Genomic DNA, 16,562 nt, shown 5'->3' on the forward strand with positions numbered 1-16,562 from the left:
TTTGAGACAACATGGATGGACCTAGAGGGTATTATGCTAAGTGAAATAAGTCAGACTGAGAAAGACAAATACCATATGATTCCACTCATAAAATGAAATCAAAAAAAAAAAAAAAAAAAAAAGGCAGAATCAGAACTATAAATACAGAGATCAAATTGATGGTTGCCAGAGGAGAGAGGTGGGGATTTTGGGGAAAATGGGTGACAGGGAGAGGGAGCTACAGGGCCCCAATTGTGGAATGAGTAAGTCACAAGAATAAAGAACAGAGCATAAGGAATACAGTCAATGATATTGTAATAGCGATGTAATGGGACAAATGGTAATTATACTTGTAAACATAGCATAATGTACAAACTTGTTAAATCACTAAGTTATATACCTGAGACTAAAGTAACATCTGCAAAAAACAAAACAAAATAAAAAGATGTGTCTTAAGTGTCACTACCTTTGTAAATCTTTTCTGACCCATTAGCCAGACTACATTACATGCCAAAGAACACTTTGAGCACATTTATCTCAACTGCTAACACACAAGAAAAATCAGATTTCCTCTTCTTTCTTCTCCTTCTGGTTTTGAGCATGGTGAGGACAAGGCTAAACTTCTTACTTATCATTCAAATGTCAGCACCTAGAACTCAGTTTCAACTGTAGAAGATATTAAAATCTGGTTCCCACCTAGAAGCAGCTTCTCGGCTCCTTCTGGAACCTCTGTCAGGTTCAGCCTACTCACCTCCACTCCAGCCTCCACTCCGGCCTCCACCATGTCCATCAGGGTGACCCAGAAGTCCTACAAGATGTCCACCTTCGGTGCCCGGGCCTTTAGCAGCCACTCCTACATGAGCGGGCCTGGCTCCCGCATCAGCTCCTCCGTCTTCTCCCAGGTGGGCGGCAGGAGCAGCAGCTTCTGGGGTGGCCTGAGCAGCAGCATGAGTGTGGCGGGGGGCTACGGTGGTGGGGCCGGGGGTGGGGGGGTGCATCATGGCTGTCTCAGTGAACCAGAGCCTGCTGAGCCCCCTTAAGCTGGAGGTGGACCCCAGCATCCAAGCTGTGTGCACCCAAGAGAAGGAGCAGGTCAAGACCCTCAACAAATTTGCCTCCTTCATCGACAAGGTGAGGCACCTGGAGCAGCAGAACAAAATTCTGGAGACCAAGTGGAGCCTCCTACAGTGGCAAAAAACCGCTCAGAGCAACATAGACAACATGTTCGAGAGCTACATCAGCAACCTCTGGTGGCAGCTGGACACCCTGGGCCAGGAGAAGCTGAAGCTGGAGGTGGAGCTTGGCAACATGCAGGGGCTGGTGGAGGACTTCAAGAATAAATATGAGGAGATCAAAGAGCGTGCAGACATGGAGAATGAATTTGTCCTCATCAAGAAGGATGTGGAGGAAGCTTACATGAACAAGGTAGAGCTGGAGTCCCACCTGGAAGGGCTGACTGGCGAGATCAGCTTCTTAAGGCAGCTGTATGAAGATGAGATCCGTGAGCTGCAGTCCCAGATCTCGGACACATCCGTGGCGCTGTCCATGGACAATAGCCGCTCCCTGGACCTGGACGGTATCATAGCCGAGGTCAAGGCCCAGTACCTGGACATCGCCAACCGCAGCCAGGCTGAGGCAGAGACCATGTACCAATCAAGTATGAGGAGCTAAAGACACTGGCTGGAAAGCACGGGGATGACCTCCGTCCCACGAAGACAGAGATTTCTGAGATGAACCGGAGCATCAGCTGACTCCAGGCTGAGATCAAGGCCCTTACAAATCAGAGGGCTGCCCTGGAAGCGGGCGATTGCTGATGCTGAGCAGAGTGGGGAGCTGGCCATTAAGTATGCCAATGCCAAGGTGTCCGAGCTGGAGGCTGCCCTGCAGCAAGCCAAGCAGGACATGGCCCGACAGCTGTGCGAGTACCAGGAGCTCATGAACGTCAAGCTGGCCCTGGACATCGAGATCACCACCTACCACAAGCTGCTGGAGGGCGAGGAGAGCCAGCTGGAGCCTGGGATGCAGAACATGAGTATCCATACTAAGACCACCAGTGGCTACTCAGGTGGCCTGAGCTCGGCCTATGGGGGCCTCACAAGCCCTGGCCTCAACTATGGCCTGAGCTCCTTCCAGTCCAGTTTCGGCCCTGCTGGTTCCTTCAGAGGCGGTGGTTCCTCCAGGTCTGTGGTCGTGAAGAAGATCGAGACCCGTGATGGGAAGCTGGTGTCCGAGTCTTCTGATGTCCTGTCCAAGTGAACAACCACGGTGGTCCCTCCTAGCTTCCCCACTCTTGTGGCTGCCATAGAGCCTTTGGAGGGAAAGGAGCTATGCCGGGAGCGTTAGGAACACGAGAGCCACCTAAGACTCAGCCCCAGTCCTCAGCCTACCCTTGGGGGGAGTCTACTGCCCTGGGTACCCCCTCTTGTCCATGCCCCCAACTAAAATCCAATTCAAGTGTCTTTTCCCAAATAAAGCCTCAGCTGGCTCTGCTAATCCCCCCCCAAAAAAAGATATTAAAATCTGAACTAATAAATAAAAGAATAAATTAATGACTTTAATAATAATCTCTATTAAATTGGACATAAAAAAGTTAATGACCAACATTTTATTTCTCAGGTCTGCAGTATACCAAAGCTGGAAAAAATATAGGAAGGATGTCATGATGGGGATAGTGGTGTATATAAAGTTTATATTATTCAACTTGTTGTTACTTAGAATTATTTAATAAATTGACTGTCTAAAGACTAGAGATAGTTTACTTAATTAAATCTATTTAATGCAGTCACCAGAATAGCAGAACAACAGATGTTTCTTCCTCTTCAAACTTGTGTTTTTTGTTATGTAATAGAGTTTAGATGGATCATATACGTGTAGCTTTGTGTAAGAGGAGTAAGGGGAAAGAAACAAGCAGATGCAAAAAATATCTTTTCTATTTTATGATTTGATATTGCTAGCAATTTTTTATAGCCTTCAGTGGTCTAAAATATCATTTAAGGAAGAATAATTAACGTTTAAAATATGTGCTTTATTAAGGGAACATTATAAAACATCTACCCTTAAAGGTATAAAATTAAGACCCCCAAGTAGCTCATCATTTTTGATAGTATGTTTCACTGGATGCATTTTTAAAAGATGTTTGCAAGGTAAAATGCAAACATTTTAATGTTAAGGCTAATTTTGTGTGATTTCATTTCACAATATCCCCTTTGTATTTTTACTATATTCATAAGTAATGAACTACTGACTTAATTTGATGTGTTTTCCTGAGAATAATATATTGGGATTCTAGGTTAATCGAGAAATATCAGAGGGAGTTGCTAAAATTTAGCTTGGAAGAGAGGTCCTAGGATGGCCATAATATCTAATAATTTACACTTCTTCATGCCACATGACTTTAAAAAGACACAAAAATGAAAATTATTCCTTTTGATCCTAATACTTGATTAGCTGCCCTTGTCACATACCACCCCGTGCCTCAAGTTGCTGGTCCGTCAATGATTGTTAACATGGGTGCAGTTGGTATGTTCCTATAGTTTGCATTCACTTAATCTTTTCTTTCGGGATTTATTTTTCCAGTTGAAAATGAAATCATATCTAATACTTGCTGTGTAACTCTCCCTAGTGTTCTGCATAAGGTCTCGACCAATAAACCAGATCTGCTACTTTACACTATTTTCCCTGCTAACTCACACTTTTCAAACCTATTATTTAAAAAAAAAAATCAACGCTGCTGCTCATTTCGGTTTTGGGAACTATGTATTTTGAAGAGAGTATAGTAACAGTTTAGTTGAAATAAAAATGAATTTTATTTGACAGCACTGAATTCAAATCCATGGCACATAAGCAAGGGCTGAACTGCAATGAGCTTGATCCTGTTATCTACAACATAGGAAATAATATTTTCCTACTCCCCTTTCAGAGTTCTTTTAAGGCTGAAATGAGAAAATAATATGAAAGAGCTTTATGGCAATGTTACATAAGAACACAATATTTTTGATTAATCAATGTAGTAGGGATCCAGGATTTCACCAAGTGGATTTCCGCCTGGATTTAAACATGTCTGAACCTAACAGGAACACTGGTGAATCCAGATGAAGCAGAGGATCCTGGGTATACCTTTCCCATGAAAACTCTTGGCCAAAACTTTTCCAAATGGAAGAAAATAGTAAAGCATATATAAATTCAAGGAAAAAAACAAAAAAAGGCCAGGGGCAAAGCAGTGGTTCAAAACACACAACTTCACCTGCCAAAGAGATTGACCTCTGCTGAACTTTGAATCCTACGGGTAGAAAGGTGACCAATAAAACAGTCAGTAAAGCAGAAGATGCTTTTTCTTGAACTATCGTAAGATATTAAGAAGAAGCTCTCATAACCTTCACAACAAAAGCTTCGAGGACAATAGGTGGCAAATCCTAAGGCAAGGGACAACAGCAGTGGGCATCGGTGGGAGGACCTGCAGGAGCAATCAAGTGTCAATGAGCACACGTTACACAGAAAGCAACAGTCCAGCCCTGTTCACTTACTGCAGAGAATGCAGGCAAGAGGCCCAGAGAAGAGTGCTGATCCTCAGTGTTCCATTGTTCTCTGTGGAACAGCACCTGATGGGAGCAGTTTGCAGGTGGCGTAGACGAGGATCATCTCACTGTCAGGGAGTCCCCCAACTCCCTGCTGTTTTTGGGTGGGGGGACCCAGGAGGAAGAAGAGAGGAAGAACTGCGGGTAGAAAAGGACTCCATCAGTGGGGCCTCAGCCAAGTCTCCCAGTAAGGAGGTCCCCAATAAAGATCCCCAATAAGATGACCCCCCCCAGGGACAGCTGGGTGGCTCAGTTGGTTAGGCATCCAGCTGCTGATTTTGGCTCAGATCATGATCTCAGGGTCGTGGGATTGGGCCCCACATTGGCTGCACACCCAGTGCAGTCTGCTGGAGATTCTCTCTCTCCCTTTCTCCTCTTGCCCCTCCCCCCCATCCATGCTCTATAAATCAATCAATCAATCAATCAATCAATCAAATCTATTAAAAGGTAAGATGATCCCCTCAAATAAGGAGGCCTCCTGATAAGGGGGTGCCTGGACTTGGAATGCAGATATGCATCCCTGGAGCAGGTCCAGGGAGGCCTGAGTCCTTAAAGGCAAGTCCCTCAGACAACTGTGATATACCGAGTTTTTACATTGAGGCTGCAGTGAGGACATTACCCTCTTTCCATGAAGCCTGCCTGGCAAAGCCTGGAGGCAACCTTCTCACTAATTTGACGTGAAGAGGCCCTGGGCATCAGCCCCCTCGGGAAAGATATGGCCTTTGGACGATGGGTGTTGGCAGGATCAGCAGTGCTCTGGCAGATGTCTGTGTTGGTGAATACCTCATGGTGGGCACTAATGTATCTGTGTTGTTGAATACCCACCAGTGGTCACTGGTACTTCTGTGTTAGTGAATACACCATGGTGGACACTGATGCATCTGTATGGGGAATACCCCATCAGTGGGCACTGATGTGTCTGCGCTGGTGAGTAGACCATGGTGGGCGCCGATGATGTGCTTAAAACTTCTGACAGTAGCACTTGTTTGAGTAAGAAATATTATCTGAGAGATCTGGAATCAGGCCACAGGATCAAGATCAATACTTCCAATAGGCATATACAGACTTTCCTGGGCCCATTGAGAATCATCAAGAATGAATTTAACTGAGGCTGGAATTGAGACAAATATGGTTAAAACAAATAAAATTAATATACTTAATATAGTGCTCACAGTCCTGGAATTGTGGGTCAGAGGAGGATTTATACACCCGCTCTGTGAGTTATGATCTGGGAACGCTGAGGACTTAGCAGATCTCTCTAAGCTTCAGTTTCTGCATTTTAAAGGAAGGGATAATAACAGTATCCACTAGGCTGGGCTGTTGTAAGGATTTAAATGATACTTCATGTGTTACAGGAGTGAAAAGGAAATCAAGACATTCTCAGAGAAAGGAAAACTAAGAGAATTTATTGCCAACCAACTTACTTTAAAATAACACTTCATGGAAAGTACTTGCCCTTTGTCTGGCATATAATAAAGTCTTAATACATTTCAGATAGTAGAATGTGATCTCATTTTGTAAAAATATATGTAACCTCAGAAAAATGTATTTTTCATAATTATGTGTATTTGTGATTGCTTTTAAAAATCACTGCTTAATTTTTTTAATTCTTTGCAATATATTCCTAAAATTAATTTCCAGCAAGAATAAACATTCTCGGGGCGCCTGGGTGGCTCAGTCGATAAGCGTCTGCCTTAGGCTCAGGTCATGATCCCAGGGCCCTGGGATCGAGCCCCGCATCAGGCTCCCTGCTCCGCGGGAGGCCTGTTTCTCCCTCTCCTACTCCCCCTGCTTGTGTTCCCTCTCTCGCTGTCTCTCTCTCTAATAAATAAATAAAATCTTTAAAAAAAAAAAAAGAATAAACATTCTCTGTTCTCAATTCCTCAATATTCAATGAAAAGTTTAAAATAGACATTCTCCACTTTCCTGCCAAAGCATATTCTATGATTCCATTAAAATACACTGCATTTTTAATAGTTTTTCCATCCCTCTCTTCAATATTTAATCACCAAAGTCTCATATCAACCAGGTGACAACCATTTATGTAGCATGTGTTCTTTACATGTTTATAGGCTCTAAAGTTGGGGGTGGGGATGGAGAGAAAGAAAAAGAAAATTAAAAGTGGTGAAACCAGCAGGGCAGCTGGGTAGCTCAGTTAGTTAAGCATCCAACTCTTGGTTTCAGCTCAGGTCATGATCTTGGGGTCCTAGGATTGAGCCACTCTTCAGGCTCTGCGCTCTGCTTGAGATTCTCTCCCTCTCCTTCTGCTGCTCCTCTGCGCTCTCTGTCTCTCTCTCAAATAAATAAATCTTAAAAAAAAAAAAAGTAATGAAGTCAGGCTGCATTTATGTGCTAGCACTCAGCATGGGGGATCGAGCTTTCACTTGACAAATGAGGGCATGTTATTGCAGATGTTACAGTGGGAGTAGATTTTTGTGAAAATAGAAATTTGTAATTGAAAAGGTTAATTTCTTTTAAGACTACGAGGGAATGAAGACCAGAGTGGAGAAAAACCAATCATTTAATAAATATAATTGCATATTCTCTACATACTTTTTACTCATCTAATTAATTGGAAAATAGGAGAATCCTATAACACAGGTTTCCTTTGAAAAAGAATGGAAATCACCTTAAATAAACCTTAGACCAAATTGCATCAAGATGTGAAAAACATAAACAGCATCCGTAAAGAAGTAGATGTGGGAGTATGTAGAGTGTGGATACAAACTGGAGAGATTTTGTTTGTTTTTGGACCGAGGGGGAACAGTGCAAAATACAGAAGATTAAAGCAAATCTGAGGTGGAGTTGTCCTCTGCTCCTTTTCTAGCATAAACCATAATCCTCATTTTGCTCATCTATAAATCAGCACCATAATAATATGTACCTTAAATACTATTTTGATAATTTAATGGTCTAACCAATATAAAGGGTCACCAAGAAGTGGGAGACATCAGTTAATATCACCTTTTCATCCCTCTTAGACATTTCCAACGCAATCACTGGTAGGTTTTCTAGGAAGAGTTTCTCAAGCTTTAATACCTTTCTTTTTGACTCACCTACTCTTCTATTTCCCATATTGTGTTGATCTCTACTAAATGGGTATGCTTATCCTATATATTAATTCCTAAGCATTGAGGCTCATACTAAATTGGACATAGTCAATTTTATTGGGAAGTTCCTCTAGGATGATGAACCTTCGGTTGGATGTAAGATCTGAGCAAGAACTCCTCTACACGATTAGTAAGAAGAGAAACTTCGTCAGAATCCCACTGAAAAGTTTACTTTTTTGTTTCTTTTGCTGTTTCTGTCTTTTCTTTCATTTTATTTATGACTTACAGTATAACTTAAGAGTAAAAATAATGAGTTTTGGAGTCAGAGTTCAATGGTGTATAAGGGCGCACTCAAATTTATGACAGCAGATTTTACTTAGTTCTTTATTCTGCATTGGTCATGGTAAAGGTATTTACAATATGGACATTGGCAAAGGCCTAAAAAAAAAAATGACCTTTTTTTTTTTTTTTTGAGAGCTACTTTTTAGTCATTTTGCATCACACCAGTGGGTTAGACAAACTTGTAGTTGAGTCCTGGCCACATACAAACTCAATGAACTTCATCAAATTGCTTATTCCTCTGTGAGTCTCAGTTTCCACATCTGTAGAATTGGTAAAACTAAGAGTTAACCCCTAGGATGATTTTATTAAGTGAGATAAGGTATATAAAGCATGTGATGCATTGCAAATTCTTAAATGTTAGCTATAATCATCATTATTCATATTAAAGTTTCTAAATTCCTTTGCTAAAACTCCTTTAGAAAGGAATTCTAAATTCCTTTGCTAAAATTATCAGATGTATCCTGAGTATAGTCTTCAAGAGCTGCCATTTATAATGACTGCTAATACCAATGTACTGGTCGCCTCTCGTCTGCTTAACCTTGGAATCACCTGGGTTCATAAAAAAGCCTAATTTACAGAGGTATGCTTTTGTACCTATACAGATATATTTTTATTTTTTATATTTTTTAGGGCTGAAGCTTATGTGCATTATGCAATCATTCTTTTACTCACAAGTTGAAATCTTCCCTGGCAAAATTACCTCTAAAATGTAATGTAAAAATCCCTGTTGTTTTGTTGGGGTATGGCGCCAGTTTTCGTGACCTCTTATCATCATAAGTACACACACAAAACTCACAGGAACATTTAAAATGCAGACCAAACATTGGCAAACTTTTTCTTGCATGTTTTATTTTTGTTATATTTTGAAAATAAATTCCGTGGTAACCTCTGAATTGGATGGTGTTGATTCCTACACACTTCACACATAATTAGTGTCTCTGCAGCATTTGACCCATTTTTCTGGACAATAGAAAAGTTCCTTCTCTCCAATATGATAGGTTCAAGAATTCTATTGGTATGAAAGGTGAGAAAAAAGTAATAAAAGCAGAAATTTTGCTTAGAATCCTATACAAATGAGAACAAGTCTCACTCCAAGGAAATGTGAAATGGCATACAAGAGTAGTTCTTTCTTTTCTATTCTCAGAAGACCCATACACCCTGTAGCAGATGGGAGTATCAAGCTCATTTCCTTAAACATGGAAATGTAACTGAATTATAATACATGGCATTTAAATGGAATATAATGCAAATACATCTGAGCACACGATTTGATAAGCTACATCAGCCCATCAGCCCATAGCTGCATTATATCCGTTACTATGACTTAGCCCTACCCTTCAAAGGAAGGTGAAATATCCCATTAATGTTCCTCTATAATTACGCCACTGGTGGCAGGATGCTTCTCCCTATGACAATCAGCTAAAGTTCTCAAGCATGAGATTTGATTACCATTGTTTTGGTATGGAAAGCTAAAACATAATTGTCATAAAATTATAAGCATCCCTTGTTTAATGTTCAATAGCAATCACATTTTCATATCAAAAGCACCAGAAGGTGCTTTATTGAATATTGACATTAAAGTCACAGCAATATAAAAAAAGTTAAAAATGAAAAAAAAATCTTCACAGCCATCTTCTGCTTTTCAGAAAATGGGAATTTAGCAGTATGCTTTGATAACTGTATACATATATAATTTGTGTTTTTCTATTTAGGATAGAGAAACTACAAAATAACCCTGCCTCTTATTTCTTACTTCTCTAGTTTCTGCAAAGAGACGAATATTTTGTAGGGTGATTTTGAGGCTATACAACTCTTCAGGATCTACTACATGGTATCTTCTTCAATATGGTTTATTACAGAGTATATTTCTGCTCTGCTGACTACACTAACAAACAGCTTCTCAATTCAGGAACACAAGAATGATAACAGTTCTGAGAGGGGAGGATCCTTTAGCTTGGGTCTTGAATAATGAAATGTTGCTCAATTACAAACGATAGGGCAGCAGTAGGGTGACGAAGGCATAAGGTCACCACACGGCATGTCCCAGTGCTCTTACCATCATGCCTCCAACTTCCCCCTAACACTCCCTTGTCTGCATTAAGGACATATGCATATTTGTCTAAAACTTAAGATAGAAACTTCAGAATATATTTCCATCCCCAAATCTTTATGCTTTTCACATTTAATCAGTCACAGCATGCCTCAACTCTACTTCAGAACTGAGTCCCATATTTACTTTCCTTGTATGTTCCCAAGCTCACCACCACCATTCCACTTGTGCTATCTTCTCTTCCCATTTCCCAGCCCAGCGTGCACTTGGCTAAGGGAAATTTCCTCCTAAAACATAACATTGAATCTTTCACCCGCCTGTTAAGAAATATCTATGTCCACATTTTCTTTTTTTTTTTTAAGATTTTATTTATTTATTTGACAGAGAGAGAGACAGTGAGAGAGAGAACACAAACAGGGGGGAGTGGGAGAGGAAGAAGCAGGCTTCCCGTGGAGCAGGGAGTCTAATGTGGGGCTTGATCCCAGGACCCTGGGATCATGACCTAAGCCAAAGGCAGACGCTTAACCAACTGAGCCGCCCAGGCGCCCCTATGTCCACATTTTCTAAACTATAAAGTTGACATTCTTGAATATTGCAAAGTTCTTTATATTCTCATCAAAAGTCGCAGTTAAGTCCATTCTCCAAATATAGATATAACAGACTACATCCAATTCCCACACCCATCCTGAAATTCTAATCTCTACAATTTTCTTCACTTTCTTTATCTCTTAAACAGAACTTAATCCAACTTCCCTGAATAGAGATAGCAGTAAGTGTTCCTTCTTCCATGGGGTCATTATTTTCTAATCAAATGGGACTAACCAATCTCTTAATTTTCATGACATTGATTTTATAATCTGTTTTACCTATACAGACTTATAGTATGTTCTCATCTATAAATTACACAGAGTAATTTCCTAGTCCTTTGGAGAGTTAGCATCTTTTTCTTGTATTCCTTGCAGTGTCCTACACAATATCTTGCTCATAATATGTACCTAAACAGTAAGAAGAAGCAATTGATGAAGAAAAAAAAAATGTTACCTTACCTGTGATTTAAAAAATAAAATTTCTTTGTGGATTCATTCAAGAAAGGAACCATATATCAATCTATAGAACACTTCGAAAAGTTTAGTTTCTGAATTTCAGCCTTATAATTACCTGAAGATGCTGCCACGATTACCGATTACAGGGTCCTCTTCTCGATTTATTAATTCACTGTCTCAGAGTGGAACCCAGAAAACAGTATTTTAATGTGCTCCTTTGTTGATTCTCATCCACACTAAAGCTGAAGAAACACTCTACTGAGCATATTTCAGAGCTTTATTTTGCATAAGTAATTAAGATATTAGCAGAGACAATGCACCATATAGGATATTATCACTAGCCCATTGACATTCTAATCTACAATCCTTGCATCTGTTCTAATTTGCACATGTGAAATGTGAAGATAATATTGAAGTATGAATGTACCTCAAGTAAGGGGTTTCCAAGACACTTTATTAGGCTACTGAGATAAGCATATTAAAATGCTAGGGAAAGCCAACATATCCTTATATTAAGCATTGGATTTAAAAATAAAGCATCGTTTTGTGAGTTAGATACTGTATAGTTTCTTTATTTTTAAAAATTTTATATAAAATGAATTTTCAAAGTTCTAGATTTTAATAATTCTGATAAATTAAAACCAAGGAATAAGTTTGACTCTTCTCCATGACACTGTAATTTCCTTTAAATATCTAATGTTGGGAGGATTTTCCACTTTTTCCAATCCTCCATTTGAGTGAAGAGGCATATTTTACTCCCTTACACATGGTCAATGGAACCAGGTTCTCTCAGGTGAGTGCAGAATGTTTGACTTACAAGTTTCTACCCTACTCCACAGTTCTGCCTTAACATTCACGTGGGTCTTTGAGCTGATCCGGGGGAGTTAATTAAGACAGTTAATTAAGATCATCATGTCACCCTTTCCTTATCAGTATACTCGTGACATGTTCCCTTACCTTAAGTTATCACTTGATGAGGACAAGTTGATTCTACCTGAAAGGTGCAGGTAGGGATCGGTGTAGAGTTAGAAGGTTAAAGACCTTAAAAATGTTTAGTTAGTCATTAACCAACGAATTCAAATATCATTAGATTTTTTTCTTCCTCTTCAAATTTCACTGAAAGAGAGTGTTCTCCAGCCCCTGGAAAATGGCCCACAATTATGATTAAATATGTGCATAACTTACCCTCATTTTCTTTTGACTCTTACATCCAAAGTACGCTCCTGCTGCTCTAAAACATCTCCAGTCCTCTTAGTAACCTTCTGGGTTCTTGTTTTATGTGCGTGTGCTCAAGACCCTGTAAGTTCTTAGATACGTCTGGCATCGTGGTCCAACGTGACACCAGGTTCAAGTGGGGATTCTTTAGGCTGCTTAGGAAAAAGTTTCTCTCCAAAGATAACAGACATGGGGGAATCAGGAAAGGCCAGGAAACTTGGAATCATACTCCACCTGGGAGAGGAGGTGAGTGGACAGGTCTTCACCACTGTTAGAGGCGTTCAGGCTTAAAAACATAGATCAGGATCCGCACATAGTGAGTAAAGAAGAGAACAGTGCTCTGTATTTCCTAATTTTTAGTATTACAAAACCTATTATAGTTTATTTCAATTCATCCTTGTACAAGGGCTTTAAATATTACCAGAAACACCATGGAAATGGCATCAATATTTGTGGATATTAATTCAACCTGAGAAGAGATTTGATGTCTTAGACTATAAAGATCATACTTTCTATGTTCCACGGTTATCTTTTTATACCTATTTCCTTTATGTAACTTCTATTTTCTTAATGGCTTTTTTTTTGTCTTTGAAGAATGAGAATTGCTCTAATGTTTTTGATCATGAAACTAATATATTTTCATTATAACTCTAATAGTACATTAAGTGTATAAAAAAGGACTCTTAAAAACCACCCATAATTCTATTACCAAGCTTAACATATTGGTGAATATCTTTCCAACTTCTATCACTATGTATGTATATAAATACATAATTTTAACAATTATAAAGACTCAGTATATTATATATATATAAGAAATTAAGGAGATATTAGGTGTATCTCATATTACTCAGTAACTTCCTCCCTTGGAGGAAATCCACTCTGGATAGTCTCATAACTGTGGTAGGAATCAGCAGTACGATTGCAAGAAACACTGATGCCGGAAAAATTGAAGTTGACGTGAAAATGAACCCTCATTGTACTGTTCTCAGCTGCCGAGCTGTGCTAGGAACTCATGGCTATGATCCAGGAATGTCAGAGAGTGAATCTGGTCATTGGTGGGGCAGGGGCAGCCTCTAAATTATCTGGAATGACTCATCACAACTACCTCTACCTGCCTGACTGGGTGCTGGGCTTTATGTTCTGAAGTAAAGCATCAGGTCCAATTGTTAAACTCCTCCATCACCATGTGTTAAAAACTCCTTGACTTGTTAGTGTTTGTAAAATTTATGTTTATATATCTCTCTCTTCCAAAATTAGCAAACTAAAAATCCCTTAATCTTCTTTATGTGACCTCCTGGAGACTTTTGTGCACATTTATGTTATCGAACATTTTGATGCATGAGTCATATATCAATATCAACATGTCAGTTTTAGTGACAATGCTTTAAAGTCTGTGCTCACAGAGAAGATAACACATATTCAGATGAACAATAAAAGACACTGTCATAGGACATGGTCAGTGGAGCATGTCTAAGATGTGAGTATTTTTCAGTTCATTAAATTCACACACATGCAAGCATACACACACACACACACACACACACACACACACACAGAACCATGCTTTCAGAGATTATTTCTCTGTTCAAGATATGTTTGATGTGAAGTCCATGTCTTTTGTCAATGTATAAATTAACCTTATTAGGATTAATAGGTAATCAGAGGAAACCAACAGTATTATCCAGTGATCTTCATCATATGGGAGAATATTAGTTTATCAGAGATATAAATACCCTCTGAAAAGACAGTGTTATTGGATCCATCTATATGGCCATTAGACAAAAAAAATTAGATTTTACTTAAGAGAAAATTAAAAAAAAAAATTCAGACACCTTTACTAACCTGGGCATAATATCTCATTTTTCTGTTCCGTTAATTATGTGAAAAAGTGGCATAATGTGACTTCTGATTTGATGTATAAATCTTTTTTTTTTAAAGATTTTTATTTATTTATTTGAGAGAGAGAATGAGATAGAGAGAGCATGAGAGGGGGGTAGGGTCAGAGGGAGAAGCAGACTCCCTGCTGAGCAGGGAGCCCGATGTGGGACTCGATCCCGGGACTCCAGGATCATGACCTGAGCCGAAGGCAGTCGCTTAACCAACCGAGCCACCCAGGCGCCCCTTGATGTATAAATCTTAAATTGTCATGAAGGATAGGAAGGAGAGGAAGGTACCACTTCTCAAACCTTGTGTCAAATGTCCTGTGGGAGTCATTGTTGTGTGGTGCTTAGTGCTGCCAGGCCCAGAGCTGAAGTCCACACAGACCTCAAATTATTCTCTTACCTGAGAAAAACTGCCTTTGCTGGTAAAATGAAAAATTGAGGGAATACTCTACTGATAAGTTGTGATAAATGCTTGACACATTACCTCATATATAAAGAACTAGCAATAAATATTAATAAACCTTCTAGTATTAGAATTATGCTTACTTAAACTTATTCCATTGTTATTTATTTCTAGTAAAACAATGGAGCCATGTAAACATGTAGATAGCCAGTGAGATCAGAGCTAGGATCCCAATTTGTAAGGAAATCAAACTTCATGTGGTTTCCATTGATTCTTGCCCTCTCTGCTAGATCAGAAATCCTTAGAGGGGGAGATGCCCCAAATTTGTAAACACCAAGATGGACTTTAAGCTGAAGCACAGATAGAGTGAAGAATTTGAAAACCCGTTTCTAAATTTTCCTTCCCTTAACATTCTGGGAGCTCAGAAATAATCCTGAACTAAAATCTTGCTATATCATGGACACCATTGCTGTCCTTATATTTTCCATGCTTCTGTTACACGTGTTGTATTGGTAAAAGTTCTCATATCTTAACAAAGTTGGCATATAACAAAAATAATGGAGATATGATACACTTCAACTTTTTGAGGAACCTCCATACTGTTTTCCAGAGTGGCTGCACCAGCTTGCATTCCCACCAACAGTGTAGGAGGGTTTCCCTTTCTCTGCATCCCCGCCAACATCTGTCGTTTCCTGACTTGTTCATTTTAGCCATTCTGACTGGTGTGAGGTGATATCTCATTGAGGTTTTGATTGGATTTCCCTGATGCCGAGCGATGTTGGGCACTTTTTCATGTGTCTGTTGGCCATTTGGATGCCTTCTTTGTAAAAATGTCTGTCCGTGTCTTCTGCCCATTTCTTGATTGGATCATTTGTTCTTTGGGTGTTGAGTTTAAGAAGTTCTTTATAGATTTTGGATACTAGCCCTTTATCTGATATGTCATTTGCAAATATCTTCTCCCATTCTGTCAGTCGTCTTTCGGTTTTGTTGACTGTTTCTTTTGCTGTGCAAAAGCTTTTTATCTTGATGAAGTCCCAATAGTTCATTTTTGCCCGTGCTTCCCTTGCCTTTGGCGATGTTTCTAGGAAGAAATTGCTGCGGCTGAGGTCGAAGAGGTTGCTGCCTGTGTTCTCCTTTAGGATTTGGATGGACTCCTGTCTCACATTGAGGTCTTTCAACCATTTGGAGTCTATTTTTGTGTGTGGTGTAAGGAAATGGTCCAGTTTCATTCTTCTGCATGTGGCTATCCAATTTTCCCAACACCATTTGTTGAAGAGACTGCCTTTTTCCCACTGGACATTCTTTCCTGCTTTGTCTAAGATGAGTTGACCATAGAGTTGAGGGTCCATTTCTGGGCTCTCTATTCTGTTCCATTGATCTATGTGTCTGTTTTTGTGCCAGTACCATACTGTCTTGATGATGACAGCTTTGTAATAGAGCTTGAAGCCCGAAATTGTGATGCCACCAGCTTTGCTTTTCTTTTTCAACATTCCTCTGGCTATTTGAGGTCTTTTCTGGTTCCATACAAATTTTAGGATTATTTGTTCCATTTCTTTGAAAAAAGTGGATGAGATTTTGATGGGGATTGCATTGAATGTGTAGATTGCTCTAGGTAGCATTGACATCTTCACAATATTTGTTCTTCCAATCCATGAGCATGGAACGTTTTTCCATTTCTTTGTGTCTTCCTCAATTTCTTTCATGAGTATTTTATAGTTTTCTGAGTACAGATCCTTTGCCTCTTTGGTTAGATTTATTCCTAGGTATCTGATGGTTTTGGGTGCAATTGTAAATGGGATCGACTCCTTAATTTATGTTTCTTCTGTCTTGTTGTTGGTGTATAGGAATGCCACTGACTTCTGTGCATTGATTTTATATCCTGCCACTTTACTGAATTCCTGTATGAGTCCTACCAGTTTTGGGGTGGAGTCTTTTGGGTTTTCCACATAAAGTATCATATCATCTGCAAAGAGTGAGAGTTTGACTTCTTCTTTGCCAATTTGGATGTCTTTTATTTGTT

At 39.6% G+C, this 16,562-nt stretch overlaps 1 pseudogene; it reads left to right on the plus strand.

The window, feature by feature from the left end:
• Nucleotides 1–743: 743 nt before the first annotated feature.
• Nucleotides 744–2,235, plus strand: LOC116648552 (annotated as a pseudogene).
• Nucleotides 2,236–16,562: the final 14,327 nt, after the last annotated feature.

This window comes from Phoca vitulina, unplaced genomic scaffold (assembly GCF_004348235.1).
Source record: "Phoca vitulina isolate PV1807 unplaced genomic scaffold, GSC_HSeal_1.0 scaffold44, whole genome shotgun sequence".
NCBI classification, from domain to species: Eukaryota; Metazoa; Chordata; class Mammalia; order Carnivora; family Phocidae; genus Phoca; species Phoca vitulina.